Source organism: Tyto alba, unplaced genomic scaffold (genome assembly GCF_018691265.1).
Source record: "Tyto alba isolate M040663 unplaced genomic scaffold, T.alba_DEE_v4.0 Super-Scaffold_2, whole genome shotgun sequence".
NCBI lineage: Eukaryota > Metazoa > Chordata > Aves > Strigiformes > Tytonidae > Tyto > Tyto alba.
This window is the reverse complement of record NW_024881282.1, coordinates 2194260-2211390: the sequence shown is the minus strand read 5'-3', so window position 1 is coordinate 2211390 and position 17131 is coordinate 2194260. Positions and strand designations below refer to the sequence as shown.

Sequence of the window (17131 nt, the reverse complement as noted above, 5' to 3'; positions counted from 1 at the left end):
CACTCAGCTGTTCCGCATTAGGAAGTCGGTCAGCACTGCAATCAGAAGGTGTCACTGCAGCATGTGCAGGCACACCTGATCGTCACAGACACAGGCGAAGCCTTTTTCGTGCAGCCATTTGTGATGCTGCAGCTCCTGCAGTTCAGGTTAAATCACAAACTACATCAAACTATGTCAAAATCCTCATTTCATAACTGAGAGCTACATAAGTTGGGTGTATTATAACATTCCAGCCCTGTATCAGACTACCTTCTAATCTCATTTTCCTTAAAAGACAAGTAATATGAGGTTAATTTTAAAACAATCATTGTCACAACAATGGTCCTGTAAGACCAGTGATACAGCTGAGCTGGTACAAAGCCTAGCTCATACTCAATGGACAACCTTTTCCTACTCCATGACATCTTCACCTGGGAGGGACCAGCAAGATACACAGGAACTGGAACATCTCAACCTGCCTCATTTCAATATGTTCAAATACTCTTAATTGTAGGCAAATTATTTAGGAAACAATGGAAGTTATTTAAGAATACATCACCTCCCCATATTTTCTTCTAACCTCCTTGCAGCTGGAATTTGCCATCTCCCACTGGCAGGGGAGAAGAGCTGTAAGACTTAAGTTAGCCATCCAACATTGCAGGTGCCAATAAAAGGCAGTTAGATGTGCACAAGTGAAAGCTTGTGTTCTTCAAATAAGCTTCCAGAGATGTTAGTTCTCTGCAAACGTAACCAGTAACCATCAGGAGAGCAGGGGAATTTAAGACAAGATTTTTGATGTGGGGTTTTCTGGGGAGTTTCTGTTTTGTTTTTGGTTTGGTTTTTTTTTTTTTGTTTGGTTGGTTGGTTGGTTTGGATTTTGGTGTTAAGTTTTTGTGGTTTTTTCCATGTTTGGTTGTTTTGGGGGTTTTGTTTTTTGTTTGCTGTTTTTTTTTTTTTGTTTTTTGTTTTTTGTTTTTTGTTTTTTTTTAATCTTAGTATAAAACTTTCAACAAAATCTACAGTATTGTACTTAAGCAGCATTTTAATCCATGTGCAAACTTCAGTTAATTCCATACGTGTGAATTTTTAAAATATCGTGCTCTATAGGCACAATCAGATTTCCCACAAAGTTAAAAAGCTGCCTTCCCAAAGGTTGAGCACACATTCCCTTCAGCGAGTAGTTTTTTGGAATCAACACATCTCAGATGGACAGGATTCCTGAATCCCTTGCTCAAATTTGTCCCAGGGCCCCTGAGAAGTGGTGAACAACAGCAGAAGCTGGTACGGGACAAACAGCCACGGGCTGCAAGAATCAGAGGATTTCACTCCAAACCCAGCAACAATCCTCAAAGGACAGAGATGAGCAAATATAAAATCTTCCCACTGCAGCACACACTATAAATCCCAGTAATGGGTTTGCAGCACCACAACCAAGCTGGCTTGCCCTCACATGGCCACCGATGCAATCAAATTTAGTTCTTTAGAGGTGTAAGGGGATGTAATCAAACCCCTGAAACAATTTGCTTTGGTAAGTCATAACTCCTGAAGAACACTGAAGTCTTCTGGCAAATCATTTCCTTTCCCACTATTCGCTGAGACGTCTTTGAGGGAGTCTGTCTAGAAACCATAAAATCTGAAAAGATTTTCTATTCCACATTCCCTGAGCTTCCCTACCCTACTTTCAATCATTTCACAAAAAGGAGGGGATAAATAAGGTGCTGCTTGGCTTGATTATATTTAAATATCTGCTTCAACCAACATTTGGATAGAGTGTCTTAATGTACTTCAGTTCCAAGATATTTCTTCTCCAAACAAACCAAGGTTTTTACGTAGTATATCAACAGGCACCAGATCAAGTTAGTATTAATACCAACTGCTTACAGTTTTAATTCCACCATGACTACTGAAGCATCACCATTTCTCCTTTAAGAAAGAGCTTGCTTTAAAAATCCTGGCAGAAGTGAAAGCCCACAATTCCCACTGTATCTATAATTAAAAGGAAATGTCAGTGAATCTTCTCTTCAGAAATTCACAAGTTTGGATTATATAAACAGACACCCTGTCCAGAGGGTTACAGGCTTTAAATATTCCCTCTTTAAAAGAGCCACTCCTAATACCTAACACCATCTCACCTCTCCCCAGCCTCCCCACACACACCGCCCTGCCTGCCAATGGCAGAAACTATCCCCAGTCCTACAAAAAATAGCCGGATGAATCACCTTAGGATTCATATACCATCTGTTGCACACTAAAGTGATGTGGATGCATATGCTGATTCTCCTGTGGAAGCCGTGCTGCTATAAGCCCTGCTGGAGAGAGCTTGACTAGAGAACAAAAACACACAGAAATTAATCTATTGTCAATTATGTTGATCACATTTCTCCCACATGGAGGCACAGCACAGGCCCCTGGGCTAGGCAAAGCTAAAGCACTGTCACACATGGTTTTGTGAGTACACTGAGTACTTAAACGTGGTAACTGTATTTATGACAGACCTAACACAGCAGTTACAAACTAAATTCCCAATGAGGATAATCCCTTACGAAACGCAACCTCATCATGCCCCGAGCAGGCCACAACCTGCAGAAACAGTTGATCTTTTTCCCCTCCCTTGGCAGAGCAACAAGGAAGGGCCATTGAGCCACAGTTCACCATTTGCTTTTGGACACAAGCCCCTGAGCTCTTGGATGAGTTTTATTCCGAATGTCGTAACAGAGTGTTAAGCCCCTGTGAATGACTTCAAAAATAAGTAAGAATAACAATAAAGAACATTGCCAAAAAAAGAACCAATTTATTGACTGGGGATCTGCAGGTGAGTTTGAATCCCATTCTGTTAAATAATTTCACTTGCTTCCTGTTCAGTCTTGCTGGCTGTATGTTTATCGAATTCACAGAGGGCATTAATTTGGGAATGATTGCAAGCAAGTTAGAGGATAGAATCAGAATTAAAAATCATTTTAGAAAACGCAGAAGTGACTTCAAGAAGAAAATGAAGCTCAGCAGGGAGATGTAGCACAAGGTAATAAACACAGACAAGAACAACTGGCTGCTTAAAATACAGATTGCAAACAACTGGGTAAGCAATCCAGGGGTTATAACCAAAGGAAACAGATAAGACAGTGGAGACTTCAGCCTTGTTTCATTAGGCAGGTTTTTTGTATCTAGTGGGTTAATCTCTTGGAAAAATTTCAACACACAAATATGTCCAGGGCAGCATTAGTCAGTGATGCAGTAGCATATGACATCCTTTAGGCCAAAATATTTCTGGTATGCAGCTGGGACAAAAAAAAAAAAGTTAACATTATCCTTGGAAGAATAAAAGTGGGGGAAGAAATGCCATGAATGGGGTTTTACCAGAGTGCACAGTTTTGGCTGGAGCAGCAAGGGGTGTTCTGCCAGACACACGGACAGATGGGTTACAGGAAGCGAGGGAAAACCTTAAACAATTCAGGAGTTGAGAAGGAGCTTTTTTGGCAAACAAAAACAATAACAACCCCAAAAAAACCCAGCAGCTTGCAGAGTTTACACAGAAAAACTGAGAAGTGATGGACAACAGAGAAGTAATTTAGTGATACAGAAAGGTGGTTTCCAGCCTCTTCTATAGATCAAGATCTAACAGCTGAAACCCAAATCCAAACAAAGTCCTACCAGAAACTTTAAAAGTGAGGTTAATTAATACTCTGAAATAACTATTCAGTTGGGCAGTGGATTCTCCTCCCTTCCTTGGCATGCAGAGTTGTCAGATGTCATTCCATTGTAGGAATTTACATGCAAGGCATCCGAGAATTTTTTGAAACAGAGGAAAGCTAAGAAAATAAGTGATTAACCGAGGAAACCATTTGTTCCAACACTGAACCTGAACATCAATTTTGGAAACTCTTCTGTCATTAAGTAGCTGAACAATAGTAGCAGCACAGGTTTCATTAGCTGAGTTTTCTGCTCCTTCAAGCTTTTGATCCAACAAAACCAACATCCCCATTAACCAGCTCCTAATCCACAGCTGTGGCTGAGACACTGAGACACCACTGCTTAAATGCACAGATTATCCATGTACACTTCTGGATGGGAAGGCAGCCACCTCCAAGAGAACTTTTTAAGCTTGTATCCAACTTGCTCAGATGGTTTTCTTCAGCTATACCAGCTCTGAAAGAATTTGGACATAGAGAGCACTGGTGGCTTCCATACTGAACTAGCTACTCACCCTCCTAACCATCAAACCTGAACAGCACACATTAATACAAACTGTAGAGCTTGACTGGTGCTTTCTTCTAGGAGACAGGTGGAAAAGCAGAGAGAAGTGTTTTGCTGTACAAGGCAGTAAGTGGAAGCATTCATCCGCATTCTGATAATCTACAATGTTTTAATATGTTATGGGACAGGAAGAAGTAAGCTGTTCTGATATATAAAAATAGAAAACTCCTAAAAGCAAAGGTTTGATCACTGGTTCAGCTCAGAAAACAAGTAGATGCCCAAATACTAACATCCTCCTAAATCAGCAGCAGAATCAGTGGCAGCAAACAGCAAAGTACCTGAGACACATAATTGAGTTAAAAGATGGGAACTTGTGAAGTTCCTGTCAGCAAAATTGCCATTAACTATGAGGGCCCAAATTCAAAGCCTTCAACAGCTAATTGAGTCAACTTGATCGATACTCTTTGTCTGGAAGCCTTGAGCCACTGCCTAGCACTTATTTCAGAAAGAGCATTCATCTGCAAGATGAAATCAATACTCTAATCTTATGGTTCCAGCAACTTTGATCTAACAGCAGCGACTAGAGAGATTTCAAGGTCATTCATCTGATTCTTGAAGACTACCTTGTCCCGCTTCTGGGGCCTTGCACACTGGAGATTAGTATGTCCAACACCAACCACCACGAATAACACTGATTGATGGTGGGTACCAACAACTCCTCCGTGCCAGCACGTGCAGAATATGTGCTACGGGGCACTGCTGGCAGTATTGCAAGCGGCACTCCACGCTGCGTGCTGTAACGAGTCACTGGGGAGACTCGCAGAGGAGCCGGGGATGGAGGAGATCCATTAGATAATACAAATCATCTCCCTGCCAGCACAGGATTAGAAGGTCATTAGTTGCCAGGCAGAGTCTGCAAAGGGCTCAGGCAAGAGTCAAGAGCGACCTACAAAGGAAAAGTAATTGGGATTGTGTCAATTCTGCTGTACAATGTACAAGGAGCATGCCTTACATCCCCATTTCATGTTCCTCGGCATGTACTTGCCTCTCTTATACTAGATTCACATCTTGTCCAAGGATTCTTCTGGAAAATTCACACTTAAAACGCCTGAGTTCATACCAGTTGCTGTTTAGCACTTTCAAAGCATCAACAGTTAAAACAAAACAAAACAAACAAACAAGAAAAAAAAAAAAAAAACAAAACAAAAAACCCTGGAACACCTGCAAAGCAAAATCATCTTAAAAATAATCCATCTATCCAGCCTTTTCATTTTAAAGGTGAAAGGTTCCACTTGACTTCTCCCAGTTGTTAGTGACAGACTTGGTTAACAGAGATCCGCCTTGTTAAAAGCATAAGTTAGAGGAAGATGGAGAAAGCCTTCTTGTCACACATACAGATAAATCGCAATGTAGTCCCAAATTTTCACTTGCCCTTTGAAAGACTCCTTTAAGATCTGGTTGAAGGATAAATCCCAGTGACACTACAATTTTCTTTCATGGGTAAACTCACCTCAAGATCTTTACTGGAGGTACTTCCTTTACTACAACACATCACAGCACAGCGTATTCAACAACTGAGGTGCTGAGAAGGAACAGTAATTTCTTACTGAGAAGTCAAACTCCGTTCTGCCCTCAGCTCTCAAAACAGATGACCTGATACTACCCAAGGAGTCCTGTTGAAAGTTACAGCTCCAAGATCTTTTGACTACCCGCCTCCTGTCACGTTTCATGCTCAGATTTGCTGGTACTTCAGACCCCATGCTTAAAAGAGTCGCTGAAACTTAAAGATTTAATGCTCAGGATCAGAGAACTTGCTAGTCCAGATCTGGAAAAAACAACCCAAGGCAACATGAGGAAAAAGCATTGATAAGAACAATATACTGAATTATGAATGAAAACCATTTTTAGATTTTTATTTAAAATGAAGCCCCAAAAGGAAGATGCTCACAGTTGACTTAAAATGATCTGTATGAGCCAGTAATCAAGAAGAATATTTTTAGGTATGTCAGTCTGAGCTCTTTAAAACAGAAATGCTGTATTAAAATGATTAAAGCAGCTTCTTTAAAAAAGAAAAAAATCCTCCTCTGCTCTTCACTGTCAAGCTATGGAAATTTCAGCCATTCCCCCAAAGCAAGAAACAAAACTCATTCATTATCCTGAACACACTGACAGAGCCAGCAGACTGCATTCATCTAACAAATTCTCAGTAAGATTAAGTTTATCCATAGTCACAGCTGAGGAACTCTGAGGAAAGCATCAAGTCTAGTCACAGAGAGCAGAGGTAAAAGGCTGAGTTGATGTGGTCTCGCCTCCCTGATCTAAAGACATAATTTTTTACCCTAACATGTTTTTTTCCCCCCATTGATTCCACTTCTGCTCTATTGTCAAACCTCTTTTATTCTGCCATTTCTTTCCTGATGTAAGACGCCAGATGAGATCAGACCAAAGTACCATCTGAGCCAATTCTATGCATCCGTAAGTCCCCCATAAATCAGAAAAAAATCCAGGGGGAGAAAAAAAAAAAATCAGAAGAAAGCCTGCAAAGAATAAACCTTCTTGAAATACATCCATGGCCTCACCCTCTGTACATAGCTTTGTTTACAACTAAAGTTATGGAGTCTGGTTAAAAAAAAATTATTTCTAATTTTAGAAAGTACAGCTATATCTATATCTATATTTTTTGTTTTTTAGAGCAAAAGGGCAATATTAAATGCACATTTATCTGATATTTTCAAAGCATGTTTTGGCTATGCAGGATAAAGCTGGCTGAAGGATGCCCTCCCAGCCTGGTTGCTGAAACGGAACGGCTGCCCCCATTGATTCTAGAAAATAAAAACATTTTGTAATGTTAACACTACAAAAATTGTGCAAGTAGCTTTCGTACTATTTCAGTGGCTCTTGCATTATATCAAAGCAGCAATGGCTTCTTTATGTACAAATAAAATGGTTCAAAATAGCCTCTTTCAGATAATTTATTCCCAGCCTATTTAAAGTTCTAGGTTATAAATTATACTCTTGTCCTTTTTAAACAGATTTGCCTCTTTAAGAAGGAATTTAAGATTCTGTTTAGGAAGTTAATGTAGAATATCCAGTTACAGGGAAACAAACAAGCCCCAGAAAAACAAGGCATAGTCTTGTTTTCTCTTAAATAATTTTAGTAATTAAAAAGGTGTTCCATCATTTTCTACTTAAAATATATTTAATTTCATTCACCCCAGAGAACAGAGGCAACTCACCTTGATTTCTACTGAATATAGCTTTCATATTTATTTGAAATAGAACAATTGCTAAAGCTTGCAGCCTAGATCAAACACACAAAGATCAGGCAAAGGAAATTAAAGCACCTACAGTGAATCCGCCAGCTTCAGACTGAATGAAGCACAGAGCCCTGAGCAAGGAGCATACTCTGAATAGCAAGTCCATTTAATACAGTTCCAGAAGTTTTGTCTCTTCTATTTCAGTTGCAACTTCTTTGACAAAGGAAATTTGCAGCTACATTGCTCTACCCAGGAACTATGGGCCAGTGAAGATCTGCATATAACTTACTGATGCAAAACATTGAGATTTATATATTTCTGTGGCTGCTCAGTAGACATTTTGGTCCATAAGGATACTGCTAAAATGAAAAAAATAAGTCAAACTCCTTCAAGAACTTAAAAGCAGGTTCTACAGGCTACAGATAGCTGAAATCCACAAACTTCCACGCTCGGAGTCCTCTGCACACAGCAAATGCTCGTCAGCAGCACAGAAAACCAACTGCTGCTCTGTGAACAACAGCTCATCACACAGTGAAAAACAGCAGCAAAGATGCTGCTGGCAGCGGCCAGCAGTTCGTACATGATTGTAGGAGGAAAGAAGGACAGACAACAGAGCAACCAATTCAGAAAGGGGGTTTTGGCAGTTTATTTGTATGGTTTTTATGGCATCGTACCTCAAGAAGTAATTCTAGAAAGACAGACACAATCAATAACAATGTCAAACAACTGTAGCTGACCTTTTTAGGCCAATGAATCGCTGCCAATCTATAATTTCTTTTCAGGTCATCAACCACAACAAAGCTTTCTTTTCTCCTTTAATTAAAAGCACTATCGAAAACCGTTTGATACAGTCCTGGATCAATTACGTTGGCCTCAGGGATTGCCAGTAGTCTGTAGCTCTCAATTTGAGAATCACTGGCTTGTACCCATAAAGCAGAGTAGGTATGGTAGCTCACTGCTCCTGGGGCACACATCTTACACCTTGCACCATGCTAGCACAGATGGATCAGTCTGCTCATCTGGAAAATACACTGCGATGTTTGGATCGCGATAAAAAAAAATTCCAGGGACAGACACTACGCTTATCAAAATCAGCAGTTACAAGTCTGCAAAATGCATAAAACTAGCACCATAACGTCTGCAAGGCAGAAGGTACGTGGCAATAGATGTCTTTTAATTCAAAGGAAGCAGAAGCCTAAGTAATAACTGTTAAGAGTGTTATTTCATACAAAATAGTATCTCTATTCAGTAGCCTCTTAAAACTGGAGGTGAGGAAAGAGGCAAGCTCAAGCTGCCCTCAACAACACCCTGCTCTGACACCTCCTCCATTCCTTTTCCTTCCCAAATTAAAACAGAGCGACCAATCCAGACGGTAAAACACAGGCAAACACGTGCTAAAATTCACCACCATAAGGTCAGTCAGACTCTACCACCTCGTCCTTCCTCATCTTTGAAAAGATGCATCACCCTTCCCAGCTGAAGGTCTCACACATCTTTCACATCTGCCTTTGTGGGCTCCAGCGCTGGCAGAGGCATTTCACACCACACTCAGATGCGACAGCTTGGACTGACCTGGCATTATTTCTAATCTGAAATTTTAACACAGATGAATCTCCAGGAACTGGCAGTGGAAGATTCCCGTAGTCCAATTTCATTCCCATAGCAGCCTGTTCAGCCATACTGAACCACAGGGAAAGATGTGTTTTGCATTTTCATATTTTCTATTTACATTTGTTAGCCACCAGTTGACAAAACAGTAAGAAATAACTAATCACAGCCATCACCACAGTTGTTCAAAGACTATTTATATTAGAAGAATTAAAATTAATAATGCTACAGAAATTAATCGACTGGAAAAGATGAGCAACCTTTGGAAGACTGAGGTAATCCTGAAGCATATCAACTTTTTTTTCTTTTTTTTTTTTTTTTTCATCTCAGGCTGTGGTATTGGACATTACATTGAATCTTAACATCTTTACAAACTTTGAAGCTCCAAATTCATAGTGTGAATTAGTATTAGTGTCCTAACATCTAGCTCAGGTGGGTGTGGGTGTGGTTTGATCCTCTTAAATTTTTCTTTTTTTTTTTTTTTTTTTTTTTTTTTGAAAACACAGATTTTAACACCTTTCCAGATGAATGGTAATAGCATTGCCCCAGTTAAGAACACTGAGAGCAAGGGCTCTACACAAAATGGTGATGAATTTAATGAGATACAGGATCTCACCAGTGAACCAGTAAAATGACCAAAATGGCAACTGGCCTCAGAAACACACCCTTTCCCCTCCCCTGAGTATTTTAAAGTCCCAAAAGATAATGAACAAAAGCTACTTAATGTCTCCTTGCAATTTTGATTCCCTCAGTCCTTTACAAAGCTTCTATGCAGCCCAGACTTCTCAAGGCAAGCTGAGACAGTTTTATTACAGCTGAGCACCTCCTTAAGGTACAAAGTCAAGTTTTATTCATTATAACAATGAAGTAAGGAGCAGCATGGCCAGAATTCTGCTGCTGAGGAATTTTACATTTTTGTTTTACCATTTCACAATCAAGTGCCTTGAATTTCGGTCAACTCTTTATGATGGAAGAATTTCTGAGCAAAATATTTTAAAGCCTCAATATCTCAGCTGTTCCCAGCAACTTCAGAGAGCAGAAACTGTGACATCAGCCTTTTAGCTCACTAGACAGCCTTCAGCACTCCAGTGGTAAAAAAAGCCTGCATTTAACAAACTAGAACAGACCATAAGCTAGGTATACAAGCCTAAATGGATGGTAGGAAGCATGCATGAATATTTATGACTGTCTGGTGCAGAACAGCAGGAAGGGAAGCAACAGAGTCGAGTGAACTAGCATGATATAACAAGGAATGACACCTACCTAGCAGATGAGCACACATAAAGCTATTATGTGAATGGCTGATATCATCTGCAGCTTATTCTCACATGCTACAGTACCAGGGACACAAAGAAAGAAAGCAAGTCCATTTTCACAGCAGCACCATTTTAAACACTAAGTATATGAAAAAAAGCTGCAACGATCCTGCATTTCACACGCATTGCTGTTCACTCAATGCTTTTCCTTTCGGAGACAGGGGGCATAGCATGATTTTCCCACAGGATTCTAAAGAGTTATGGCAAAAATATCTACTATATGTATTTTTGTTATAGCCCCAGGAAATCACTGCAAATTGCAGCTCCTTAAGTCTCAGTAAAATGTCTTTGAACAGTAGACCCCACTAAAGCTATCTGGCACCCTGGAGGCAAAGATTCAACTCTTCTCCCCAGCCATAGAGAAAGATTATTCTCTTAATGGCTTCTAATAGAAATTGATGAATACGCATTTCAGGCGATGCTCAAAATTACGCGAGTTCCACAAGTATTTGAGACATTGCTGGAAGACATGTCCCTCCTACTGAAAAGCAAATAGGAAAAATAATTTTGTCCCACTCCAGATGTCATCAGAGCAATGGGATTGCAGTTCCAGTCAATCTCTCCAGGCAATAACCCACTCACGCCTGATGCCTGGCCGACTGTGCTTTCCTGTCAAGCACTTCCATAATTTACAAAAAGGGACCAATTACTCCCTTATCGACAACAACCAGTAATCAAATGATTAACACTTCAGTAACTGCCTTAGAAAAAAAGATGACTATGAAAATACAAGTTAGTCTGAAAGGCTCATTAATGTTAATTTTCATTCAGTCTTTTCCTTGAGTAGCTCAGAAGAGCATGTACACAGTGCCGTTTTCCAACAGAAGCGATGAGTCCCCCGCTTGTGCCACAATACTTCACTGAAGACAGAAGGAAACTGAGATTGATGCACTTCTCTGATCCAGAAAGCATTTTTTCCCAGGGTCTTGCTAACAGCCATGCCCAGCATGTCTGTAACATCTGAACAGTAGTGTTACACAAAAGCAGCATCTTAAGTAACATCAGTTCTTCCAACTCTGCTTCTTATATTCCTGCTAAGGAAACCATCAGCTCCGGTTCAGCAAGCTCAGGCTTCAACTAGAAAGGATCCTATCTCAACAGTACAACATGACCTTTGATAGCCGGGTTGTCCCTGACAATATATATTTAATATATGGCCCAAAGAATAGGAACAAGATTCTTATTCACTAGTTAAAGCCCTGCAGATAACATTATTTATGCTGACACACAGCTGCTTGCTTTAGGTCCTTCATTCAGATGATTAGGGCTGAAGTAAAGACCAGCAAAACCAAGGACTGACAAGCTGCCCTGGCTATAGCAACAGCCTTCAAGAAAATCTTCAGCAATAGATTTTGGCGTAAAGTATTACATTTTCAAGAATACCATGCTCCATGAGTAAACTGTCCTTCCAGTCCAGTCTGCCACAAGACAACTGTGAACATATTCAAGGCAATTTGAGAGGTTCGCCATCTGTATTAATTGAAGTAATAGTTTGGGTCAAGTTTCTGCTCCAGTTTCTGGTTCTTTTATTTGGTTTGGGTTTTGTTTGTTTGGGTTTGGTTTGTTTTTTTGTGGTTTGGGTTGTTTTGTTTTTTGGGGGTTTTTTTTTGCTTTTTTTTTTTTACTCTCTAATATTAATATAGGATATGCACAGGAAACCCCAGCTCTGTGAAACTACACTCCCAATCCTGGTTTTTAAGTAAAAGTCAATACAATACAGTACAAAGGAACTTTGCAGAACTTGACGATTTTCTCTCTCTCCAGAAAGCTCTCTTAAACCTAGCAAGTCAAGATTGGTTCAAGTCTTAAATTTTAAGTTCCCAGCCTTACTTTACATTAGCTAGACATCTGTATATAGACACACACTTGGGAATTAAACCTTGCTGACCATTGTTAACACCTTAAGTCTCTGTAACAGGGAATGCATTGCTAGTTAGGGAAAGCTACGAAAAGACTGCTCTTTTTTTCCTTAACTGAAAACATTTTCATTTTATTTCTAATCTGGCACTATATGTTTTCCCAGTCTAATTCCTATTTTACATTATTTCAGTTTTCTGCACGTATTTGGTAAGAGTTACCAGAATGGTTTGGCCCGGAAGGGACCTTTAAAGATCATCTTGTCCAATCCTGCTTCCATGGGCAGAAGTGACTTGCACTAGATGTTGGTTGGTACCAACTTTGTTGGCTTCCACTCTAAAAATCTCAGGTTAAACTTCCCCTCCCCAAGGGAGCCTGCTCTCAATGGTGAGAAGAAAAAGCTCAGAGAGGAATTACGAACAGTATCATTTCTGCCACTGAAAAAGGATGCAAGCAGACACACCGTCAAATGGAAAAGCCCATTGTTCCTTTGGGAGGTCTTATGGTCACATCTCATTAGAAGATTCCTCCCACTCATATTTTAACAGTTTATCACCTCCAGGTTGCTCAAATATTCACACCACCCTTTTACCAAAGCATATGTTCCAAGTATTTTGTGTCCTCGACTAGGCTCTGCTGATCCATATCAGTTACTAACACCTCTGGAAGACTTTTGGGGAGGCAGGGGCCTTGAAAGGTGTAGAAAAATACTGTCCTTGCAACTGACTGTTGAGCGTCTCTCTTGACTTCAAGCAGTGGTGGGACACAGACCCCAAGAAACACTTGTTCACAGACCATCTCTAAAAGGGAGGGAACAAACAATTCTCAGCCAACAGGAAACACTCAAGAGAACATCCTCAGTGTCACAAGGCAACACCCAAAATATTAAAAGCACAATTATACCATATTAAAAAAAAAACCTAACAGCCTCCCTATACAGGTGGGAGAAGAACCTGCCTAGCTCTCCCGACCACAAAACACCGGTCCTTCTGGCACCAGGGTCCTTCTGTGTAACACGTCAGAACCTCCTCATTCTGATCTTCGCTGATTGCCTTCTAGCTGAACACCCCAAACCCTGTTTCAGCCAACCTCAGCATCCATGACACCACAGCTCCTGAAAAACTGCATGTGCTATCCAATCCAATCACGATGCACTCTGAAGTAATGTTAAGCCTATGTTAAAACTCATACGCGTTCCCGAGGGACAGAAAATGGACAAGAAATTCCCTCTAACAAGCAGCATAACAATTCTCCCAAAGGATCCCACCTTTTATGCAATCACTCCACCAAGATCCAAATGCCACATTATGAAAAAAAAGAAAAAAATTTACAGCTGGCAGCTAGATACTGAAGGACAACTGGATAAAAGCGTGCTACGCCACTGATCTAAGTATTCAGCACCATATGGATGCATTTTATGTTGTCTCTAGGCATTTTAAGACCAGCAAGAGAAGGAAAGAATTGTCACTTGTATTTAAAGTTTGGCAGTAGTTAAAGGGAAAAGGCAGAAAAGGGCATTTTCTATTATAAATCTTTTAAGTCAACATTAGCTTGTTTGTTTTCTTTCGATATGTTAGAATCCTGTTCTATTTAGTTCTACACTTCTTTTCTTGAGGGAGACAAGTTAGTTTTAAATGGAGCTTGGTATCTCTATTTATCAGTAAAAAGTAAGCCACATACTGAGACTGATCATTACTAGCCTGTAGCAGGCCAGAGTGGAAGGCACAGCCTAGACATGTAAAGCTGAAGAAAGCTCCCCTTTGTATTTCGGTATATGGAAGGTTCACACAAATAAAAAAATTGTGGAGATTAATCACAGCTTTAATGATTTAAACTCAGTACTCTCTTCCACTAAGAAAATCTTAATAAGTGCTGGCATAATTGATAAAAGTAGAACAATATGACTGATTATTAATGCATGGGCAAGACTTCCCTTGGGATACACACCAAGCCTTGTGACAGTGACAAAAATACACGGTGATGAATAACTTCATTAACTCTTGTGGGTTTTGTCAGTAATTAGCTTTACTTTTCCTCCTAAAATGGGAAATACATGAAAAGAGCACAATACAAAACATCTTGTTCTATTTGCTCAGCCACGGCCATGAAGAAATGAAATACTGAACGTGGATGAGTCCTCCAGTTCCATCTCATAACCACTCAGTTTACGGACTTTGCAGCTGTGATTACTTTTAAACAATTAAGTTGCACACACACTGCAGTTTTCAAATAAAAGCTGTTTTTTTTCCACCACATTCACTAACCTGTAGAAAATAATAAAGTCAGTCCCTCACTACTGAATAGGAAGGAGCAAGTCTGTTAAAACTATAGAAAGCTAAATATGATAGTTTGATTAGTCTGTCAAGATAGTAAAATTTAAAAAGCATGGAAATACTACCTCTTAAGCACAGCTATAAAAATTCATTTTAAACTACAGACACTGTGTTCTGCAGATGAAGCCACTTGTCTGGCTTTCTGCAAGAGTCCCAAGTCAACCACATAACATAACCAGTGGTATTTTCACGGTTTAAAATATTTCTAAAGACAACACAGAGCCAAAATTAGTGTCACAAGAGGAGGACCTTCAGGCAATTTCAGTTTTCCTCATCTGGTGTAACACCAAGCATCTGGGAAGTTACACAATGACACTTTGAGAAGTAGTTTGAGTTTTCTGTTAGCACGAACATCTGTCATCTTTCACATTTAGAACTTAGACTCTTCCATAATTTTGTGCAGAAGGGCCAAATAATCTTTTTAAATATGGCTGAAAGCAATTGAGTTTTCAAGAAGCAGAATCCTGCACATTTTTGAATGACGGAAGCCTTGTAAGCTGGTGTGGAAGCCAGAAATTGTCTTCTACTGTCTACAGCAGACCAAGCTAGGAGCTTTTCCTTGGGGAAGGACACTCATATAACATTGTAAAGACCTGTAGCAAAGAAGTTAAGAAGGTATAAATGAAGTACACATGTTAACACCTGCAACAACAAACAACAGCAGAAAAAGGATTAACAGAATTGCACATGCTAATTGCGACATAGTGTGGCAAATGTAGTTTTATTCAAATGACCAGATAGCAACAAGAGGAAGAATAAAGATAAGGTAACAAGAAGATCAAGAACTGGAGCTGTAAGTCCCCAGATAAGGAAAACAAAAGAACAAGGAGACTCAATAATTTTGCCCAAGCCAGAAGAAGGATGAGACAAAACACCTAGAGGAATGGTCTGAAACAGTTTCAGCTCTGAAGTGGTACACAAGTACAGTCCACAAGTATCCAAAAATCAAGAATCCAAGAGACATGATGCAGACTCAACTGTGTCCTGTCCTGTATCACATTAAGCAACTCTGAACACAGCACTCGAGCACACATCCTTAATCCTTTTGAGGACATGGATGAGAGAGCATACAAGTAAAATCTACGCTAAAGTGACCATGAGTGGAATCTGTTCAACTGGAAACAAACAACTTTTCTTTCCATAAGGGCCTGCACTGAGTTTTGTCACACTGAACTTTTAACACTATGACTCTCAAGAATGGATTTTGGAAACTGGTTTCTATTCCTGACTTTCCTAAGCCCTGATTGACTATGTTGGAAGCAGCAGTAAGCTACAGGGCTGCCTTTCATATACAGTCACCACAATTTTTATTAAAAAAAGCCCCCATATTTCAAGAGCATGTGTAGGAGTCCAAACTATGAGCATATTAACCCTTTGCATATTTTTAAAAGGAAAATCTTCACTTTTTGATGATACTCATTTAAAGTATTTTGAAAAGAAAAACAGCAGAGAGAAGGAGCAGTGGTCATGCAGATGAGTTTAAAACCAACCAAGGACCAGGAAGGATGACTGATACGCTCGCATTTGCTATGCAGGATATCCAGGAAAAGAAGGGGAAAAGGGATTATGCTTAGTTAATTAACTAAAGGTTCTCACAGGTCACTTTTACATTTCAAAGACTGCTGCACAGCCTCTTATTATTTGCCAGGAATGAAAAAAAAAAAAAAAAAAAAAAAAAACATTTACAGTTTCATGAGGATATTTTTCACCACAGGCTGAAGATTCAGCTTTCCTTTTTACCTTACATAGTTAAAGTTTTTTTAAAACAAATTTCCAGTCAGGCTTAAAATACTTTATTGTTGTTATTATTATAATTATTATTGATAATAATTTTATTATTTTAACTGCTCCTGAAATGCCTCAGAAGTAAAGCTCTTCAAGCCCTAGCATAAATATTGATAATACAAAACAGTACCTCTATGAAACTATATAAGCACTTGGAGACACCATAAAACATGTCTCAAGTATCTTCTGATCGAGTCTGGATGACCACAAAGCTAAGAAGAAAGATTCAGTTGTGCAGAAGTCCATGTGATCACAGTCTCTATTCAAAACTTCTTAGCAGCAAGGCACAGCAAGCAGAGGAAGGAGCTTTCAGCTTCAGGTCAACACACGGAGGAAAATTTCAGGTGGACCTAATGAGTAACTAAGCTGGCAAGAAGAGGGTAAGTAACAGATGGGAAAGCAGAAGACATCTCATGCAGGAGATGTTACTGGGAAGCTCCTCCTACATCTCAGACATGATTCTCTAAAAATGTGATGAACAGCAGCCATAGCTCTTGCAGTCATGTCTTCTGGACTCCTCATTCCACTTTTAAATGCCGAATTTCACCCAACACAGAGAAGTATTCCACTATCAGACTGTACAACCCTCTCCAATATTAAGCTAAGTTATGCTTTTATATACACTTCTATGGAAAAAAACATGCAAGACCAGATTTGGGAGACAGGTGAGTGGCAGGATGATGGGGGAAAGGAAGGAGGAAGAACAGTACTAGATCTTGGATAGTAAAGTGCTCTTCATCCCAGCTGCAATTTAGTTTGGAATGGCTGTCTTTCCCTGAGCTAGAGTATGAGGATTTACAAGATT

General features: G+C 39.7%; 1 protein-coding gene across 2 annotated transcripts in view; it reads right to left on the bottom strand.

Moving 5' to 3' along the window:
• Window positions 1-17131, bottom strand: part of RAB6A (RAB6A, member RAS oncogene family) — a 65785-nt gene that overhangs the window by 27438 nt on the left and 21216 nt on the right. The window lies entirely within an intron of this gene.